General features: G+C 39.5%; 1 protein-coding gene across 1 annotated transcript in view; it reads left to right on the forward strand.

Annotated features, from left to right (window-relative positions):
• HS6ST3 (heparan sulfate 6-O-sulfotransferase 3) overlaps positions 1–16714 on the forward strand; it is a 728019-nt gene that overhangs the window by 503761 nt on the left and 207544 nt on the right. The gene's annotated exons all lie outside the window — the stretch shown is intronic.

The following is a 16714-nucleotide window of genomic DNA, read 5'->3' on the forward strand; positions in this document are numbered from 1 at the left end:
GAAATTTTTAGTTTTTATTGGTCATAGAATCAAATATATCTATGGAATAAAATGAGATAGTGTGGTTTAATAAAGGAACTTTATTAAATTACTTTAAAGAGAATTTTAAAGTTCTTGCTTAGTTTCTATTCCTTACATGCTATTTTTTTTTAAATAGTAGATTTTAGAAAAAATAACCAGTTTCAAAGCATACTAGTGTACCCTCCAAAATAAAGGAATGTATTCAGGTACATTTTTCTTCATATATGTTGATTAGATGGTAGTAGTCATTTTGTGCAACCCCCTAATGTTTTAATGCTTTTGAGATGCCCGGAACTGCTAAAATACGTATCAAGGGAGCTAGCAGAGTAGTCTTGATGAGATAAGACAAGCACCTACAAATACCTAGGCAATATATGCATGGGGCTTCCCCGGGGGCTTAGCAGTAAAGAATCTGCCTGCAATGCAGGAGATGTGATTTCAGTCCCTGGGTAGGGAAGATCCCCTGGAGAAGGAAATGGCAACTCACTCCAGTATTCTTGCCTGGAGAATCCCACGGACAGAGGAGCTATGGCAGGCTTCAAAAGAATCAGATAGGACTGTGCAACTAAACAACACCAACAAAATATCTGTGTGTCAATTATCAGGAGGGAAATCAAGGTGATGAACAATGTTGGTGATTTAAATAAAATGTTAAGCCAAAGGAAAAACAATCTGGATTAAAGAAGAGAAAATGTGGTGAAGGAGCATGAAACAAAAGCTATTGGAGCTGAAGGAGCAGGAAACAAAATGAGATTTTGGGGCTATCGGACTGAAGTGGGGAACAGGGGAAGAGCTTTGAGAGATCTCCTATTTGCGATAGAGGCATATGGGTATAATCCAGTTTTGGTCACAGGGTCAGATGTCAATCAAGTCACCTAAGCAGGTGAGGACTTACATACTCTATGTAAAGAAGAAAGTTTCTTCTCAACTCCAACTGTTACAGCCTAGAGTAAATGCAGACCCAGTTGGCCAGATCTTTAGATCTTTCAAATGCAGCTTGCTGCTGCTGCTGCTAAATCTCTTCAGTCGTGTCCGACTCTGTGCAACCGCGTAGACGGCAGCCCACCAGGCTCCCCTGTCACTGGGATTCTCCAGGCAAGAGCACTGGAGTGGGTTGCCATTTCCTTCTCTAATGCATGAAAGTGAAAAGTGAAAGTAAAACCGCTCAGTCATGTCGGACTCGCAGTGACCCCAGGGACTGCAGCCTACCAGGCTCCTCCGTCCATGGGAGTTTCCAGGCAATAGTACTGGAGTGGGTTGCCATTGCCTTCTCCTTCAAATGCAGCTTAGACATCCAGAATTGAAAGAAAATGCTCTTAACCTTAAATATTGACTCTTTTTTTTACTACTGTGTGAGCCAAATTAAAGATACCTGTTAGTCTGACACAGCCTAAGAATTACCAGTCTGCAATTCTTTGCAATGATAAATAACCCTGGAAGGTTTAAACCTGAGAGTGCTAGTGAACTCAGGTCCTGTAGAAAATCAATACCCAAGAGGCAGTTTTGGGTATTAATAGAAAAGTAGGTTGCTTTTAATCAGAGTGCCAGCAATCTGGAGAGATGGTGGACTCAGCATCCCCCCAAAACCATCTCAGGAAGATTCTGCTTGGCCATGAAGGGTTTTAAAGCGAAAAGGGGGAATAATCTCAGTTAGTCATTGAGAGAGGGGGTTAGAGTTGCTGCCTTCCCCCATGGTGTTTGGACTTCTCGTCTTCCCGTGATCTTTCCTTAGATGCTCTCTTGTTCACACAGTTTGTTAGCGAGATTACAGAAGAGGTGTCTGGGGAAGATATCTGTTCTCTATTAATTACTTATTCTTCATTTCTACTTCTTTGATCTATGGAAAGAACCAACAGGTTAGGCAAAGTATTTGAAAGGTGTGCTGGGCTGGAGATGAGGAGAGCATGGGTGGGGTGTGGGTTGGTTTAAGGTTACTGACAAGGCAAAAGGGGCCCCCTGAGGAGAGCTCTTTCCTGCCAAAAGCTGCTTATACTACAAGTCCCCACTTGTCAGAATATCATTCTGTTTCTGTGGGATAATGGGCAAGGGTCCGTCTTCATGCTGACATGGGGCACTGTGTTCTTAGAAAGGACGATGACAACATGGATCTGTTGCATTTCTTTGCTGACAGTTGTAGTTGCCTGTTTACATATATGAGCAGAACAAGCCGCAATTATTTTGATGTCCACAATGATATAGATTAATAGTAATCGTGTTGATCCCATTCTCTTAAGGCCAGTTCTTGGAGTTGTGCTAACCATAGCACTGCTCAAGGTGGAGCGGCTTACGTCATGCTTGCAGTCTGGTCATCATGCGGTTAGTGTTTTCCCTCTGGTGGCAGTTACAGTATTTATAAAACAACTCAGGAAGGTGCATCAGACCCTGAGTCTGTGGCATGCCTGCTGCTCAGTCGCTCAGTCGTGTCCGACTCTTTGTGACCCTTTGGGCTATAGCCCACCGGGCTCTTTTGTCTGTGGGATTTTTTAGGCAAGAATACTGGAGTGGATTGCCATTTCCTTCTCCAGGGGATCTTCCCGACCCAGGGATTGAACCTATATCTCCTGTATTGCAGGCGTGTTCTTTTCCTGCTGAGCCACTAGGAATCAGGTTGTTGTGTGAGTCTGTGGCTCTATTGATCTAAACATTAGCTGCTTGAGCTTACTCTTTTGTGACTCAGGGAGGCTTGGGAGACTTCAGCTTTTCTATAAGCAAAAGGCAGGTACAAGGAAGGGACTTCATACTTAGGGGGTGCCTGCAGGGTTCTGCCCAGTTCCAATCCCCTCTTTTCTTTGTTGCTTCTAAGGAGACAAAGGATGAGATGATTGGATGGCATCATCGACCCAATGGACGTGAGTTTGAGCAAGCTCTGGGAGATGGTGAAGGACAGGGAAGCCTGGAGTGCTACAGCCCATGGGGTTACAAAGAGTAGGACAGCACTGAGTGACTGAACAACAACAAGGGGAGTCTAGCTTAAGAGAAATGCAAAATAATTAACAGGACTTATACATTTTGTTAATTCACATTTGAAAATAAAAGTCATGCAAGAATTCTATGCCAGGGTTTTAAGTTTGGGGTTCCCAGTTGATGGGGACGGAAAACAGCTTAGGGAACAATGAGAATCAATTTATTACATATGGTTTCACTTTCAGTAAGATACTAGAGGGATAACCTGAAGTTAGTTGGAGATTTTAAACTAATGAATGGGAGATATAAATGTCAAGATTGATTAGGCACTTAATTGATCTCCTGTATAAGCAATATATATTTGAACACACGCCTCTTTCACATACAGAAATCATTCATGCACAACCTTGTAGTTTTCCATTTGAGAAAAATACCCAGTTGGCTCATTTCCTGGGTATGTATTATTCTGTGTTTACCTATGCAGATATTTGTCCTTTCATGCATGCATAGAGTTTCCAGATTTTACAAATAAAAATAAAGGATGCCGAGTTAAATTTGGATTTCAGATAAACAATAAATACTTTTTTGATTAACTATGTCCCAAATATTGCATGGTACTTATAAAAAATTGAATCTTTGTTTATTTGAAAGCCAAATTTAGCATGATTGCCTGTATTTTATTTGACAACTCTCCCCATGCATACATCCAGGTCATCATCTTATTTCTGTTGGACAAGGGCTATAGTCTTCTTACTCATCCCATTCGTCTCACTTTGGCCTTCTACAGTTCATTCTACACACAGTAGGCAGGACATTTTCTAAAAATCTGATTATGTCAGGGCCTTCTTTTAAACATTTTAGGAGTTTCCCTTGGTACTTAGAATAAAACTCAAACTCCTTACCATGACTCATAAGGACCTAAATGAGCCTTACTTTGGCCCTTGCCTCCTGTCCAGTGTTATTTTGAATGTACCATGACCTACCCAAACTCTTTTTGATGGTACTGTTCTTCCCCCGGGCTAAGTTGAGACCCTTGGAAAGTGAAAATGAAAGTCGCTCAGTTGTGCCCAACTCTTTGCGACCCCATGGGCTATACAGCCCATGGAATTCTCTAGGCCAGAATACTGGAGTAGGTAGCCTTTCCCTTCTCCAGGGGATCTTCTCAACCCAGGGATAGAACCCAGATCTCTCACATTGCAGGTGGATTCTTTGCCAGCTGAGCCACAAGGGAAGCCCAAGAATACTGGAGTGGGTAGTCTATCCCTTCTCCAGCAGATCTTTCTGACTCAGGAATTGAACCAGGGTCTCTTGCATTGCATGCGGATTCTTTATCAACGGAGCTAGCCCCTTTACTCCTTATTTTTTCAAGACACCTAAACTGGCTTTTGAACTCACTGTTCCCTTGACTTGAAAGCCCTTTCTTCAAAGTTTTGCTTACCTGGATTTCTCTATCATCATTCAGGTAGTGACTCCAATGGGACCTCCTCAGGGGCTCCTCCCTCATCTCCATCTACTAGAGTTTCTCAGTCTTGGTACCATTGACATTTAGGGTTGGATAATTCTTTGTGGAGAGGGGTTGCCCTATGTATTGTAAGATGTTCAGTAGCATCCTTAGCTCTGCCCTCCTCAGCTGTGACAATTACAAATGCCTTATCCAATGTCCCCAGAGGCAAAATCACCCCTGGTTGAGACCCCCTGAAGTAACCAGTCCCCTTTCAATTGGTTTCTATATCATCTTATTTTTCCTAACTTCTTAGCACTTAGCACTATGCTATTTTTTCTCTTTGTCTTTATTACTTGTTAATCATCTCTTTCTCTCTCACTAGAAGAGATTCAACGTGTGCAAGATTTGGTTTGCTTTATCCATCACTCCATCCCTATTGTTGAGAACCATGCCTCACACATGAAGGTGCTCATGAACATTTACCGAATACATGCCTAATAACTTCAAATGACCTTTTCCGAAAAGGTAACATGCCCAGGCACTGCTAGGTTTAGGTGGAATAGCAATGAACGGGACATTATTACTGGTCTCTTGTCTTAGAAGCCCAGTTGTCCTGTGAGAACTATAGACCCTACAGGCTACGGGCATCTGGGATTCAGGTTCAAGGAAGCTAACCATGTGAGAGTGCCTGGGTCAATTGGTGAGCCCCACACAGCAAAGAATTGTCCTGCCCCACTGAGAACATTGTACATGAGAGAAACTCTGGCTTGAGCCATCCATGGCTCACCAGTAGAACTGGGGAGAGTGCCATGGGACACCGGCCACGTGGAGGAGAATTGGGGAAAGGATTTTCACAAATGAAAGGACGTTCCTCAGAAGGAGGAAGGTTCAGCATTTATGAGAACCATATCCATCTTCTGTAACAGCGGAAAGGTGTCAATGTGAAAGTGTGAATATGGAGATTGGAGAATTTTATGAAAATAGTGTTTGGATATATTTGTTGTACTATATCACTTGGGTTAACTGATACAATGTAATTCTTGCTGTTCATTATGGTCTAATTTCTTTAGTACCCTTAGCACTGATAAAAGGGCTTTTTTCTTTCTTCATTGTGTTTGTCTTCTATGTTAAGCTTTAAAAATGATAGTCTATCATACTTACTAAGAAGTTCACAAATCGTTAAGTATGCAGTGCAGGAAAGAGAACACGAGCAGCCCTCAAACTACCCTTGCCTGACTCAGTCAGTGTTCCCCACGTTTCCTCCAATGCGGCCACTCTGCTGATTTCTGTCATCACAGTGATTTTTGTCAACTTTTGACATTCCCATAAGTGGAGCTGCATGGTACCCGCTCTTGTGTCTGCCTTCTTTCACTCAGCTTTATGCTTTTAGCATTCACTCCTGTTGTTTTATAGCAGAAGTTTGTTGATTTCCATTGTCTATTATGCCATTGTATAAATATGTCACAATTTGTTTACTGATTTTATCTCAGTTGTTTTCTTGTTACAAATAGTGCATCTATGAATGTTTATGGCAGTGTCTTTGTGGGTCTATGTATGCGTTTCTGTTGGGTTTATACCTCGGAGTGGCATTGTTGGTCATAGAGTGTGTATATGTTCCGCTGTAATAGATGCAGTCAAGCAGTTTTCCAAAGTGGTTAATTCCATTTACTTATATGAGAGTCCCATATGCTCGACATGAGGATAAAATTTTTTCAAAGGCAGTAACTTATAGGATTAGGATATAATGAAAAAATAAAGTATCGCCTTAAGAGAAACACTGCCTACTCTGTAATTATTTTATGCATGCTTGGCACACTTCAGCATTTATAACAAAGATGATCACTTCCTTTTGTGAAATTTTACCCATGGGCCTACTTGAACCTACTTCAAACCAGATAATCATAGCAAGGATCTACTGAGTCCAGGAAATTCAAATTATCCCCAGAATACTGAGGCTATGGGAGAAACTTACTTTGTAAATGTATAGCATTCCTTTAAGTAAATTGTAAAAATCATGGCTGTCTTATATGAAAAGTTTATGAGGTCACATGAATGCTTGCTTACTGTGCATATGGTGAGAGCTGTGTGCATTTCAAGTTAAATATAGGAGCAGTTCTGGCTGTAAAGAAGTAGTTTAAGAAATCAAGAGAACTATAAATGGCCATCTGCTCTTCTCCATTTTTATTTGCTGAATTAACCCAGTGAAATATTTTAATGAATAATGGGTTGATATTCCATCTGTTCATTAATTTTTTCAAATATACAATAATCCATCATTTTTACTGAGTGGAAACAATTTGCTGCTTTGTAAAAATATTTTTAAAAATAGAGGCAGTGGGTGTAATCAACTTTCCATTAATTTCCAATGTGTTTTAGAAATGGAGCTACTGAGAGCATCTTTGGAGTCAGGGTTCTGGGGAAAGAATTTCAGTGCTTTGGGATGACAAAGCATGTTGGGTGACGTATACCTTTGTTGTATTAGCTATGTATGTTTGGGCTTATTTGAAAAGAATATGAAGAGAACTTTTCTCTGTAAGGGCAAAGGTCACAGAGATATAAATGGCACCAATGATAATATAACACTTTGGCAAAAAGAGTATAAGGATGAGTTCTTTAAAAATAATGTGAAACATATGTCACTATCAGAGCAGCTCTTATGGCATTCCAATTCTGTACCAGTGCTATGAATCTAAAGCAAGTGGAACATATGAGTGTGTATATACGTGTGTATGAGCACACACCAGTGCACACCTTTAAATTCAAATTTCATTTAAGTATACTTTAAATTCATTTCTTTTCTTTTTCTTTCTTTTTTTTTTTTTTTTTTTTTTGCTTTTTATTTCTCTTTAGTTGGCATGGCACATTATCTTTCAGGCCATTTAAGGTTCACGTGTCCAGGAGCAGATGTCAGCTTAATGGCATCTTTAATGCCTGCTGTGCCAAGTCCACAAGTATATTCCCTGAAACAGGATTTGGCCACAGGGTTCAAGCTGACATTTGGAGAACTGATGGATAAGGGGAGAGGTGGGAAGAGCAGGGAAGGGGCTTTAAAGTATTCCAGCATTGACGGGTTTTAAGATTTCTACCTCATTTAGTAAATATTTTCTCTTCTGGTGGTTTCCTAGCTCAGTCAATTTTAAATAATTTATCAACAGATTTTTTTAAAAGCCTCCACTCCAGTTCTTATATGTTTTGGGACCTGAGAGTAATCTTTCCTATCAGTGGAGATCTATTATTCCCTTTAAAGATAAGGGATATGTTGTACAGAAGAAATGGAAAATAATTAGTTAACAATGTCCCTGTGGATTATAGGAGCCTCTTCTACATTAATCTTATTTTGAAATAATGACTAAATTCTGAAAAATATAACAATTCACTAATCATCGGGTCTGAAGTAGATGAACCATCTTAGAAGCACACATTTTGATCCCATCATATTTCACTTATAACTTCTTTCTATTGGACAGAATGAATTAAAGTGATAGCTTTTTATTTACTCCTTAGGGTTTGTCTAAGAGATATTACCTACTTATATTTTCTTAAGTTTCTTGAGCCTCATAAATTGCTCATGTTACCTCCCACAACCAATACTAACCAGAGTATCTAGTAAAATTGAAATGATTCTACCCCAATGCATAAAGTGAATGATATATATTATACATTTTATTCAAAAGAAGTTTCCATTAAAATTTGAAGACTGGGCAAAAAGGAAGCAAAAATAAAATGAGTCAATATTTAAATGGTCCAAAATGAGAAGAAAATTTCTGTTTGGATGACTATGAACATAAAAATGTCTCAACTGCACCAAACTGCAAAGAGAGGATTTCTCTGTGGGTTATACCTTGGAGGACTTTTATTTTTTCATTTTCTACCTCCTTGTAAAATTTAGTTTCAAAATAGGAATATGGATGTTTTGAGAACCTGTGGTCACAGAGATGACAGCGCAATATGTTTCTATGAGCTGCAAAGCATAAATAATAGATGGGTGTTTATTGACAACAGTCCATTAGAATACAAATGCCTGTGATGTGCATCTGATAGCTAGCTGGGAACTGAGTGCACATGGTGATTGCCTGGACCAGTACTCAGCTGACACTGCCTCGCAATGTATGTTTGTAGATTCTTCTGAAGGCCCTGTCAGACACTGTTCTACATTTTCAAGATCATAGGGACATTTTCTTCAATTAACAAAAGTGGGACTAGAATGGGAAAAATCATTATATTCTATGAAAATTTCCCGTAAATTTAATAGAAATAATTCCATTCAAACATACTTTACTTTGAAATAGACAGTACTTTAATGTTTCTAATAAAATAAGTTGATGGAAAATATTCTAGCACGGAAAATAGGGCCCTCTCCTTACATCTTCAGGAAAGCATAGAAGCCCTTTTCCTTTCCCTGTGACAGAGCTGTAAGGTAAGCCGCATGACAGCAGATTTTATGCTCGCCTTCACCAACACATCTGTAGTGACAGCAGAGTGCAGGCCACACAGGCACAAGGTGGGTCTCAGGACACAGACAGTAACGTACAGAAGTAACTCTGGGCGTGGATGCCGGCATCTGATACCCTGGGTTCAAACCCCAGCTCCTACAATTAATGGCATCTGCAGCCTTGGTGAAGTGACTTAATCTCTCCAAGCTTCAATCTGTGCTTTTGGGGATAAAATGAACAACCTCCCAGGTTATTATGAAAATTAAGATTTTTGTACATAAAATATTTGGTTCCACGTGTGGCAGAGTTTGTGGTTAAAAAAAAAAAGAAGATAATTGTCTGCTCTTCCTGCCCCAGCTAGAATTATTTATTTTTAAGCATAAATTGGGGATGGATAATGATGCGCATGCATGAATATAAAAATGCTAGAGAATCTCAGGCCATTAGTGGTTTCCAGTGCCCTCAATAGGATTTAGTGTATTCAGTTCTCAGAACTATCAGGGACTGACATTATTCCCTTGTGAAGTCAATCACTAATAGCTGCTTTTTAAGTTAATGTTGGGTTCTTCCTTTGTCTTAATTGTGTACCAAGGTGTCCAGAAAGGAGAATCACACCAGAAACTTGAAATCCCTCTGAGAGTAAAGTATGTTTATCAAAATCCATAAAAATGTTCGATTATGCAATCTGTTCCAATGAAAAAGCCAGTGTTGATTATCATGTTAATTAGAATACCTTCTACTCTACTGAAATGTCCTATACAATCAATGTTTTCCTTCCTCATGTCTCAAAGCGCATAATTTGTAGTTTTTTGAAATGGAAGAGGCAGACAGTACCAAATCTTTGTGTTATAGCCAGTTCCCCAGAGAAGCTTGTAGCTGTGCTAAAAAGAAAAAAAAAAGAAAGAAAGAAAAAATAAAATCTTAAGGCATATTGACTGAACTATATACTTAGAGATCATAGAGACATTTTTAACCTTATCATGTAAAACTCAAGGGTATTACCCTCATAATCAGCCAAAGAAATGTGTCAGCTTTAAAAACAAAGCGAAGAACCTGAGACACATCAATTCTCCCTTTCTCTTTTTAAATTAGTTTATTTATTTTAATTGGAGGCTAATTACTTTACAATATTGTGCTGGTTTTTGCCATACATCAGCATGAATCAGCCAGGGATATACATGTGGCCCCTCATCCTGAACCCCCGCCCACCTCCCTCCCCAGCCCATCCCATCCCTCTGGATTGTTCCAGAGAACCAACTTTGAGTGCCCTGCTTCATGTATCGAACTTGCACTGGACATCTGTTTTACATATGGTAACATACATGTTTCAATGCTGTTCTCTCATATCTTCCCATCCCTGCTTTCTCCCACATAGTCCAAAAGTCTGTTCTTTACATCTGTCTCTTTTGCTATCTTACATATAGGGATTCTCCCTTTCATTATAACTTTCTTTTCTGTTTCAATTTATCTGTCAACATTTTATAAATGAAGAAAAATTTTAAATAGACCTTTATTTGAAGGAATGAAAAATAACAAAATTACAAAATTAACATGTTTTAAAGAGAGCACTTGGTTGTTTTACATTCAAGGTATTTGAAAAGATACATTAGTTTTATTTTGATAGAAATGTGTTTGTTTAATGCAAGTAGTGTGTTAAGAACTATAGACCTACTGACATAAATAAGATATGATCTCTACCTGCTAAGAGCTTTCAGTCTGTTTGATGAGACAACTATGTAAAATAATTTAAGGTAAAATGGAGTATGTGTGACAAAAGTACAAAGCCTAAAGTCTCCTGCCAAGAAGTATCAGAGAGGCTGCATCAGAGAAGTGGAAATCCAAGTTAATCACTTGGATTTAGTGATCTTTTCCTAAGCACACAAGAGGAAGAAAGGCATCCAGGGAAAAGAACATCATGAAAAAGTCATCCAGTTGTGAAGGCTTGGGGACCAGCAAAAGGGTCAAGCTTGGCTGGAGCAGAAACAGCTTGGACCAAGTGGGTATAGTGTCAACAGGACCTCGAATGGAAGACCCAGGGGCTGGACTTACTTTGCAAAGTAAGCAGGGCTCACTGAGGACTTCTGGAGAGGAAGATGACCTGATCTATGATGAATAAAACTTTCTCTTGGTTTGCACATCTCAACTGATGGCAGCTTTATCACTGCAGAACCCTGGACCCAAAGCTCTGGAGTCATCCTGGACTCCTCTCGCCCACCTTCCATCCCTTGGTCAGGAAACTGAGGACTAACCTAGGCCACATCTCGTGTTCCTTCCGTCTTCATCAAAGATACATCATCTCTCACCTAGACTGTTGTTTCCTCACTGATCTTCCTATTCTCACTCTTGGCTCACCCCTTAGAGTCTTCTCCACACAAGCAGCCATGGTGATTCTTTTATCACAAAAATCCAGTAACATGACCCTTCTGTTCTAAATCTTCCTGTGGTTTCTCATTAAAATGCACAGTCCTTCCTGTGAGCTGCAAGGCTCTGCGGGGCCCCTCTCTCCGTTCCTGCTTTGACCTGGCCCCTGGCCATTCTCCTCCTCCCTGGCTTTGCTTCAGCACCTCGCCCTAATCTCCGTGTGGTTCTGTCAACGCGCCAAGCTGTCTCCCTCCTCAGAGCCTGTTCACCTGGTTCCTCTGCCTGTGACAGTCTCCCAAGATTTCCAGAGTTCCTTCCTCACTTATTAAGGTTTCCGCTTAGAAGTCACATTATCAGAGAGGCATTCTGGGGGAGACCACCTTGTGTGAAAGAAAGACCACCCCAGCAGCCTCTCTTCCCTCGCCGCTCTTAGTATCTTGATAGCAGTCATCACCACACAACCAATTACCTATGGATGTGTTTTGTGTCTGTCTCTTTTTGGTAGAATTAACCACCTTGAAATGTCATCAAGCATTTATTTATATCATACGTTCCAGGTGTTCTTTAAAGAACTTTGCAAGTATTGACTCAGTGAATACTCATAACAACCCATGACATAAATAATATTATTCCCATTTTATAGACTAGGAAATTGCAACCCGGAGAGATTAAGTAATTTACAAAAGATGTCGCAGCTTGTATGTGGTAGAGCTTGAACCTAAACCCAGGTTGTCTTCCTCACGACTACTAAGTCGTTCTGTCTTTTGAAAGCAGGGGACTTTTGTTCATTGTTGTGTTGCTTCCCCAGCCCTCGGATGTGACCTGGTTCAGTATTTAGTGAAGAAATAAACTTGGACCATGTTACTTTGGAAGTTTGTTTGTATTCAATCACCATGTACTATTTCTTTTGAGAATATCACGTAGCTTTCCAAGTTTTTTATCTGCCTGCATGATGCCATTTTCTATTAAAACACTGTTAGTGTAAACTCAGCAGTAAATACTAAATATTAAATACTTGACTGATTTTTTATGGTCATGTGCTGAGTTGAGCAAATTAATCAAAAGAGTGCTTGTCTCGAAAACTTCCTCTTTTTAATTGCGCTGCGGGAAGTAACCGATAAAAAGATATTTGATGAGAAAGGTTAGCTTTATCAAACTGAGTGAGCTTATTTGATCATCAGAAGTGCCATGCACGGTGCTTACTGCAAGTACACAGCCCTGTAAGGTACCCCTACATCTTCGGAGTTCAAAGTCGAGGAGGCGAAGATAGACTAGTAAGTACAAAGATTATTACCAGCGGGCAGCAGGAACATAGAGCTATGTGTTTGGAGAACTGGGTAAAGCCAGAGAGATGACAGGAAAGGCTTGATAGAGGAGAGGCAGTTAGGTGTCTTAAGAGGTTAGTGAGTATTTGCAAGGCTGACTTGGGGCTGGGAGTCAAGCTGGAAGGGGCTTTTGGCGGTGGCGGTGGGTTACAGGCTTTCTTCAGTTCAGTTCAGTCGCTCAGTCGTGTCCGACTCTTTGTGACCCCATGGACTGCAGCACGCCAGGCCTCCCTGACCATCACCAACTCCCAGAGTTTCTGCTTTCTAGGCAGTAAAAAAGCAGCATGAAGAATAGAAACTTTCTATGTTATGAACCTTTGTTCAAGTTGGTCTTTCACGGAGAAAAAAGTCTCAATTTGTGAGAATCCAATTTCTTATGAGCTCTATAAATAGTTTTAAGACTACTGCAGGCTCAGAATTGTGTTATGGATGAAAGTTGCTGACAGGAAATAATGTTATCATTTTATAGGTAGTTGAAAATGTATTTCCTTTTAATTATGAAAATCTGGAATTAATGGTTTTATTTTAACTTCTTCCCCTTAGAACTGACAGTTTGTTACAGTTTTACAAAGCAATCAAATTTTTACAAATACTGGTTAAATTTTTGCTGAGTTTCGGGTTTGTTTCCATCTCAGATACATTTTTGTAATAAGATTATTCTTAACATTTGTTTATAATATATCTTTAAAATGCACCCAATCATTTTATTTGCGGGGACAATTTGTCACAGATGTGTTGTGGTACCCCATACATCTTTGGCTAGACATCTAGGTTTTCCTATACAAAACTTTCTCAGAACAATATCTTAGGTTTTATGATCTTGTAAATTCCTTATCGTATTTGTATCATGCTTTATGGTGGACAAAGCCTGTTACTTTATCACTTTACCTCTGTTATATTAGTTGATCCTAGTTCTGTTCTGTGGGTTAGATAAAGGGTAGCTGGTTCAGAAGTCCATGTACAAATTCCTGCTTCTCTTTTTACTGGCTCTTCAAAATGCAGTGCACTCAAATCGATGTTGAGAGCATGTAATGCCAAAGAAGGTGTCAGGGCTCCGTGAGGATCATTGATCAAGTGCCACAGTGAGAGCCATGTCGATGGCCAGCGAGTCACGTGATGAGGGTTTCAATCAAGCTGGGCTCTTTCATCACCCACATGTAGACACTGGACATAGCAGGGGACTTTCCTGGGTCTCCGTTAATCACACCTGAAGATGTTTTGGAAGCGAAGAGACTAAAGCATGTCCGAGGTCTTCTTCTAGTTTAGAGTTCAGAGACTTGCTGTGGACTTGAAAGTAAAAGAAGCAGAATAAACACAACCATTAGAGGAATCGGTTACAAGATTTTGGTGAAGCATGAAGGTCTTAAGACCTTGTGACACCTCTGAAGTGCGTTTGGACATGTCGTCTTGGGCATCCTGCAAATGGGCAGCACCTGTTCAGATAGAATGTACTGGAAACTGGTTTCCTATTGGCCTTGGCACCTTTTGATATATGTGCCCTGAACTTTACTTGGTGAGGTAGTCACATTGTTCAAGCGATCTGCTTCTAATAGGACTTTTTATTTCCCTAATTTTACTACAGAGCTTTTCTGCTAACATTGTTAGGAGAGGATTATTTTCAGATAGTGTAGATTAATGGAAACAGTTGATACTGGTGAGAAAAAGTGATTTTTTTGTTCTGAGGTTGTTTTTTATTATTATTATTTTGCTAAAGTGTATTTTTTAAACCATCTGCCTATGAAAGGTAGAGTGAAAAATAAATTTATAGAAGTCATTTCTAGAAAAGAAGAGTGGAATTAAATGTTGATATTATAGACCATATATTTATTTTCTTAGGAAATCTTGTATGTGAAGGTATCTGTATCCCATAATAATTGTTGGGAATTCATTGTTTTCGTGTACACTGATCCATAAACTAGATAATTGACAGGAGGTCAGAGCTAAGATTTATTGCCAGTGGTGGTACATTTTCTAAAACAAGGCAGAGCTTTCTTTTATATCATTTTAGATCAAAGGCTAAATTTTATTACCAGTTCCCCAGAAAATCATTGGTTCTTTTCCTGAAAATCTGTGATCCTATTTGGAAAAACTTAATTTCCTCTCATTCTAAGCCTTGTCACTAATTCCTATGCTTTAAACAATTCCTATGTGGACATCAATGCACACAAACCCTGCCCAAGAACCTTGCTTCTAGAAGCAGAAAATATTATAACGAGGGGCCCATATTCACATTCTTTCTTAGAAATTAGTCTTTTTTTTTTCCCCAATATAAAGATCACTGTGTGGGAAAACTATGGATCTCTGACCATGTATTCCTTTAGGTTGCACACCTATCAGAAGAAAAATTCCATTAACCCAAAGTTCAAATTATGTTTCTTTCTCTGAGATGACTTACTGGATAGTTATATTAATTCTATTTCCTTTCTTCAGATACAATAGAAGGATGGTAATGTCGTTGGCTAATTCTTTGAATTGCTATCTTATTAATTTGTGTAACCTTGGCACCTAATATGTTGCTGAAAAAACAAAGAGTTGCATAGGCTTCCAACCAACCAGCAAATACCCACTATGTTTACTACAGAATAATCCATGAGATACTTACTAATGGCAAAAGTATTACCTCTTCTCTCCATAAACATATTCAAGAATTATTAAGAGTTCAGAGTGGACTAAAGTCTTTTGAACCTTAATGTACTTAGTGCTGACATCTTAAACTAATTTATGGATGTGACTTTTGTAGTATGTCAGAGAGATAATTTGTCTACAATCATTTCATAAGCATCTCTGAATAGCTTTCATGTAATAAAAATTCATCATCATTATATTGAATCTCACTTAAATACAGAATGTAAGTTGTACTGTATAGTAGAATGCATTTAAATACCTTGATTAAACCCTACTAACTCAATTTCAAATGACATTTCATGCCCTTAGTCTGTTAATTATTTTTCCCTCTACCTGGTGATTCTCTTTCCTTGGTTTCTCACCATATTCATTGATTCTATTTTTCTATTAATTTACAGAAAAATTAGAGTACTTATGTGGGTTTACATTAACTACAGTTACTTAGCAATTTTAAATTGGGCTAAAGTGAAAGTGAAAGTGAAGTCGCTCAGTCGTGCCCGACTCTCAGCGACCCCAGGGACGGCAGCCTACCAGGCTCCTTCCTCCATGGGATTTTCCAGGCAAGAGTACTGGAGTGGGGTGCCATTGCCTTCTCTGCAGTTGGGCCATAGTGAGTCTAATTTAAATATATTGAGTTTATCATTGTTGAATTGCATTTTAATAATGTCTGTTCTTCCAACCTAATTCTTCAGTAATGTTTTTTTCTTCTCAGCATTCTTTGGATTCTAACTATTGTTAATCCAGCCCAACTCGTTCACAAAGGGATGGGTTTAGCTTCATTTTAGCTGAGCTGCTTAAAGTACCCTTGAGCCATAGTGATTGTGCTTTCTCTGGGGAAAGGCAACAGATGGACAGAGTGTTGGGATTAGCTTAGTTCTCTAGGTCAGTGGCTGAATGAGCGGCGCTGGACTAGTAGTGTCCGCGTCACCGGGGAAATTCGCAGACCCCATCCAGACCTACTGAATGGGGAATCCTGGAGGCGGGGTCCGCAGTCTGTGGCTTCACAAGCCCTCTAGGTGTCTCTGATTCATACTCAAGCCTTCCCATGCTGTGGAGAATTCTCTGGGGCCTAAAACCCCATCTCAGGGAACTCCAGATCACACACCCCAAACCTCAATCAACTTAAAACTGAAACGCAAGAGTATGCATGGATTTCAAAGCAGACAAACTTGAGCTTGCATCTCAATGAACAGATTCCTAACTCAGTCCTCTGGGGCAACCCATCTGAACCTCAGCTTCCTAGTCTGAAGAATAATGCTGACCTTACGGGACTTGTGTGAGGATCAGAAATGATATGGAAAGAGTACGATCTGGGAATACTTTTACCTTGTCGCTAATGAGACTGAAGTGTCTGGCCTTCACTTGTACAAGGACCTACTAAATAATATTAAGCTTTGAAATTTGTATTTTTTGTTTTTTAAGGAGAACTTCTAAGTGAATCAGCTTCAAGCCGCAAACCCTCCTGGCAAAGGGCAATGCTTGGAATGTGCCAGGGGCATAATGGATGTCAGTTATTTGAGGATTGAGTCTAGTCACTATTTCTGCCACTTTCTGTCATTTACATTTGAATTCTGAATTGTATTCTAGATTGACTTGTCAGC

Source organism: Bubalus kerabau, chromosome 12 (assembly GCF_029407905.1).
Source record: "Bubalus kerabau isolate K-KA32 ecotype Philippines breed swamp buffalo chromosome 12, PCC_UOA_SB_1v2, whole genome shotgun sequence".
NCBI lineage: Eukaryota > Metazoa > Chordata > Mammalia > Artiodactyla > Bovidae > Bubalus > Bubalus kerabau.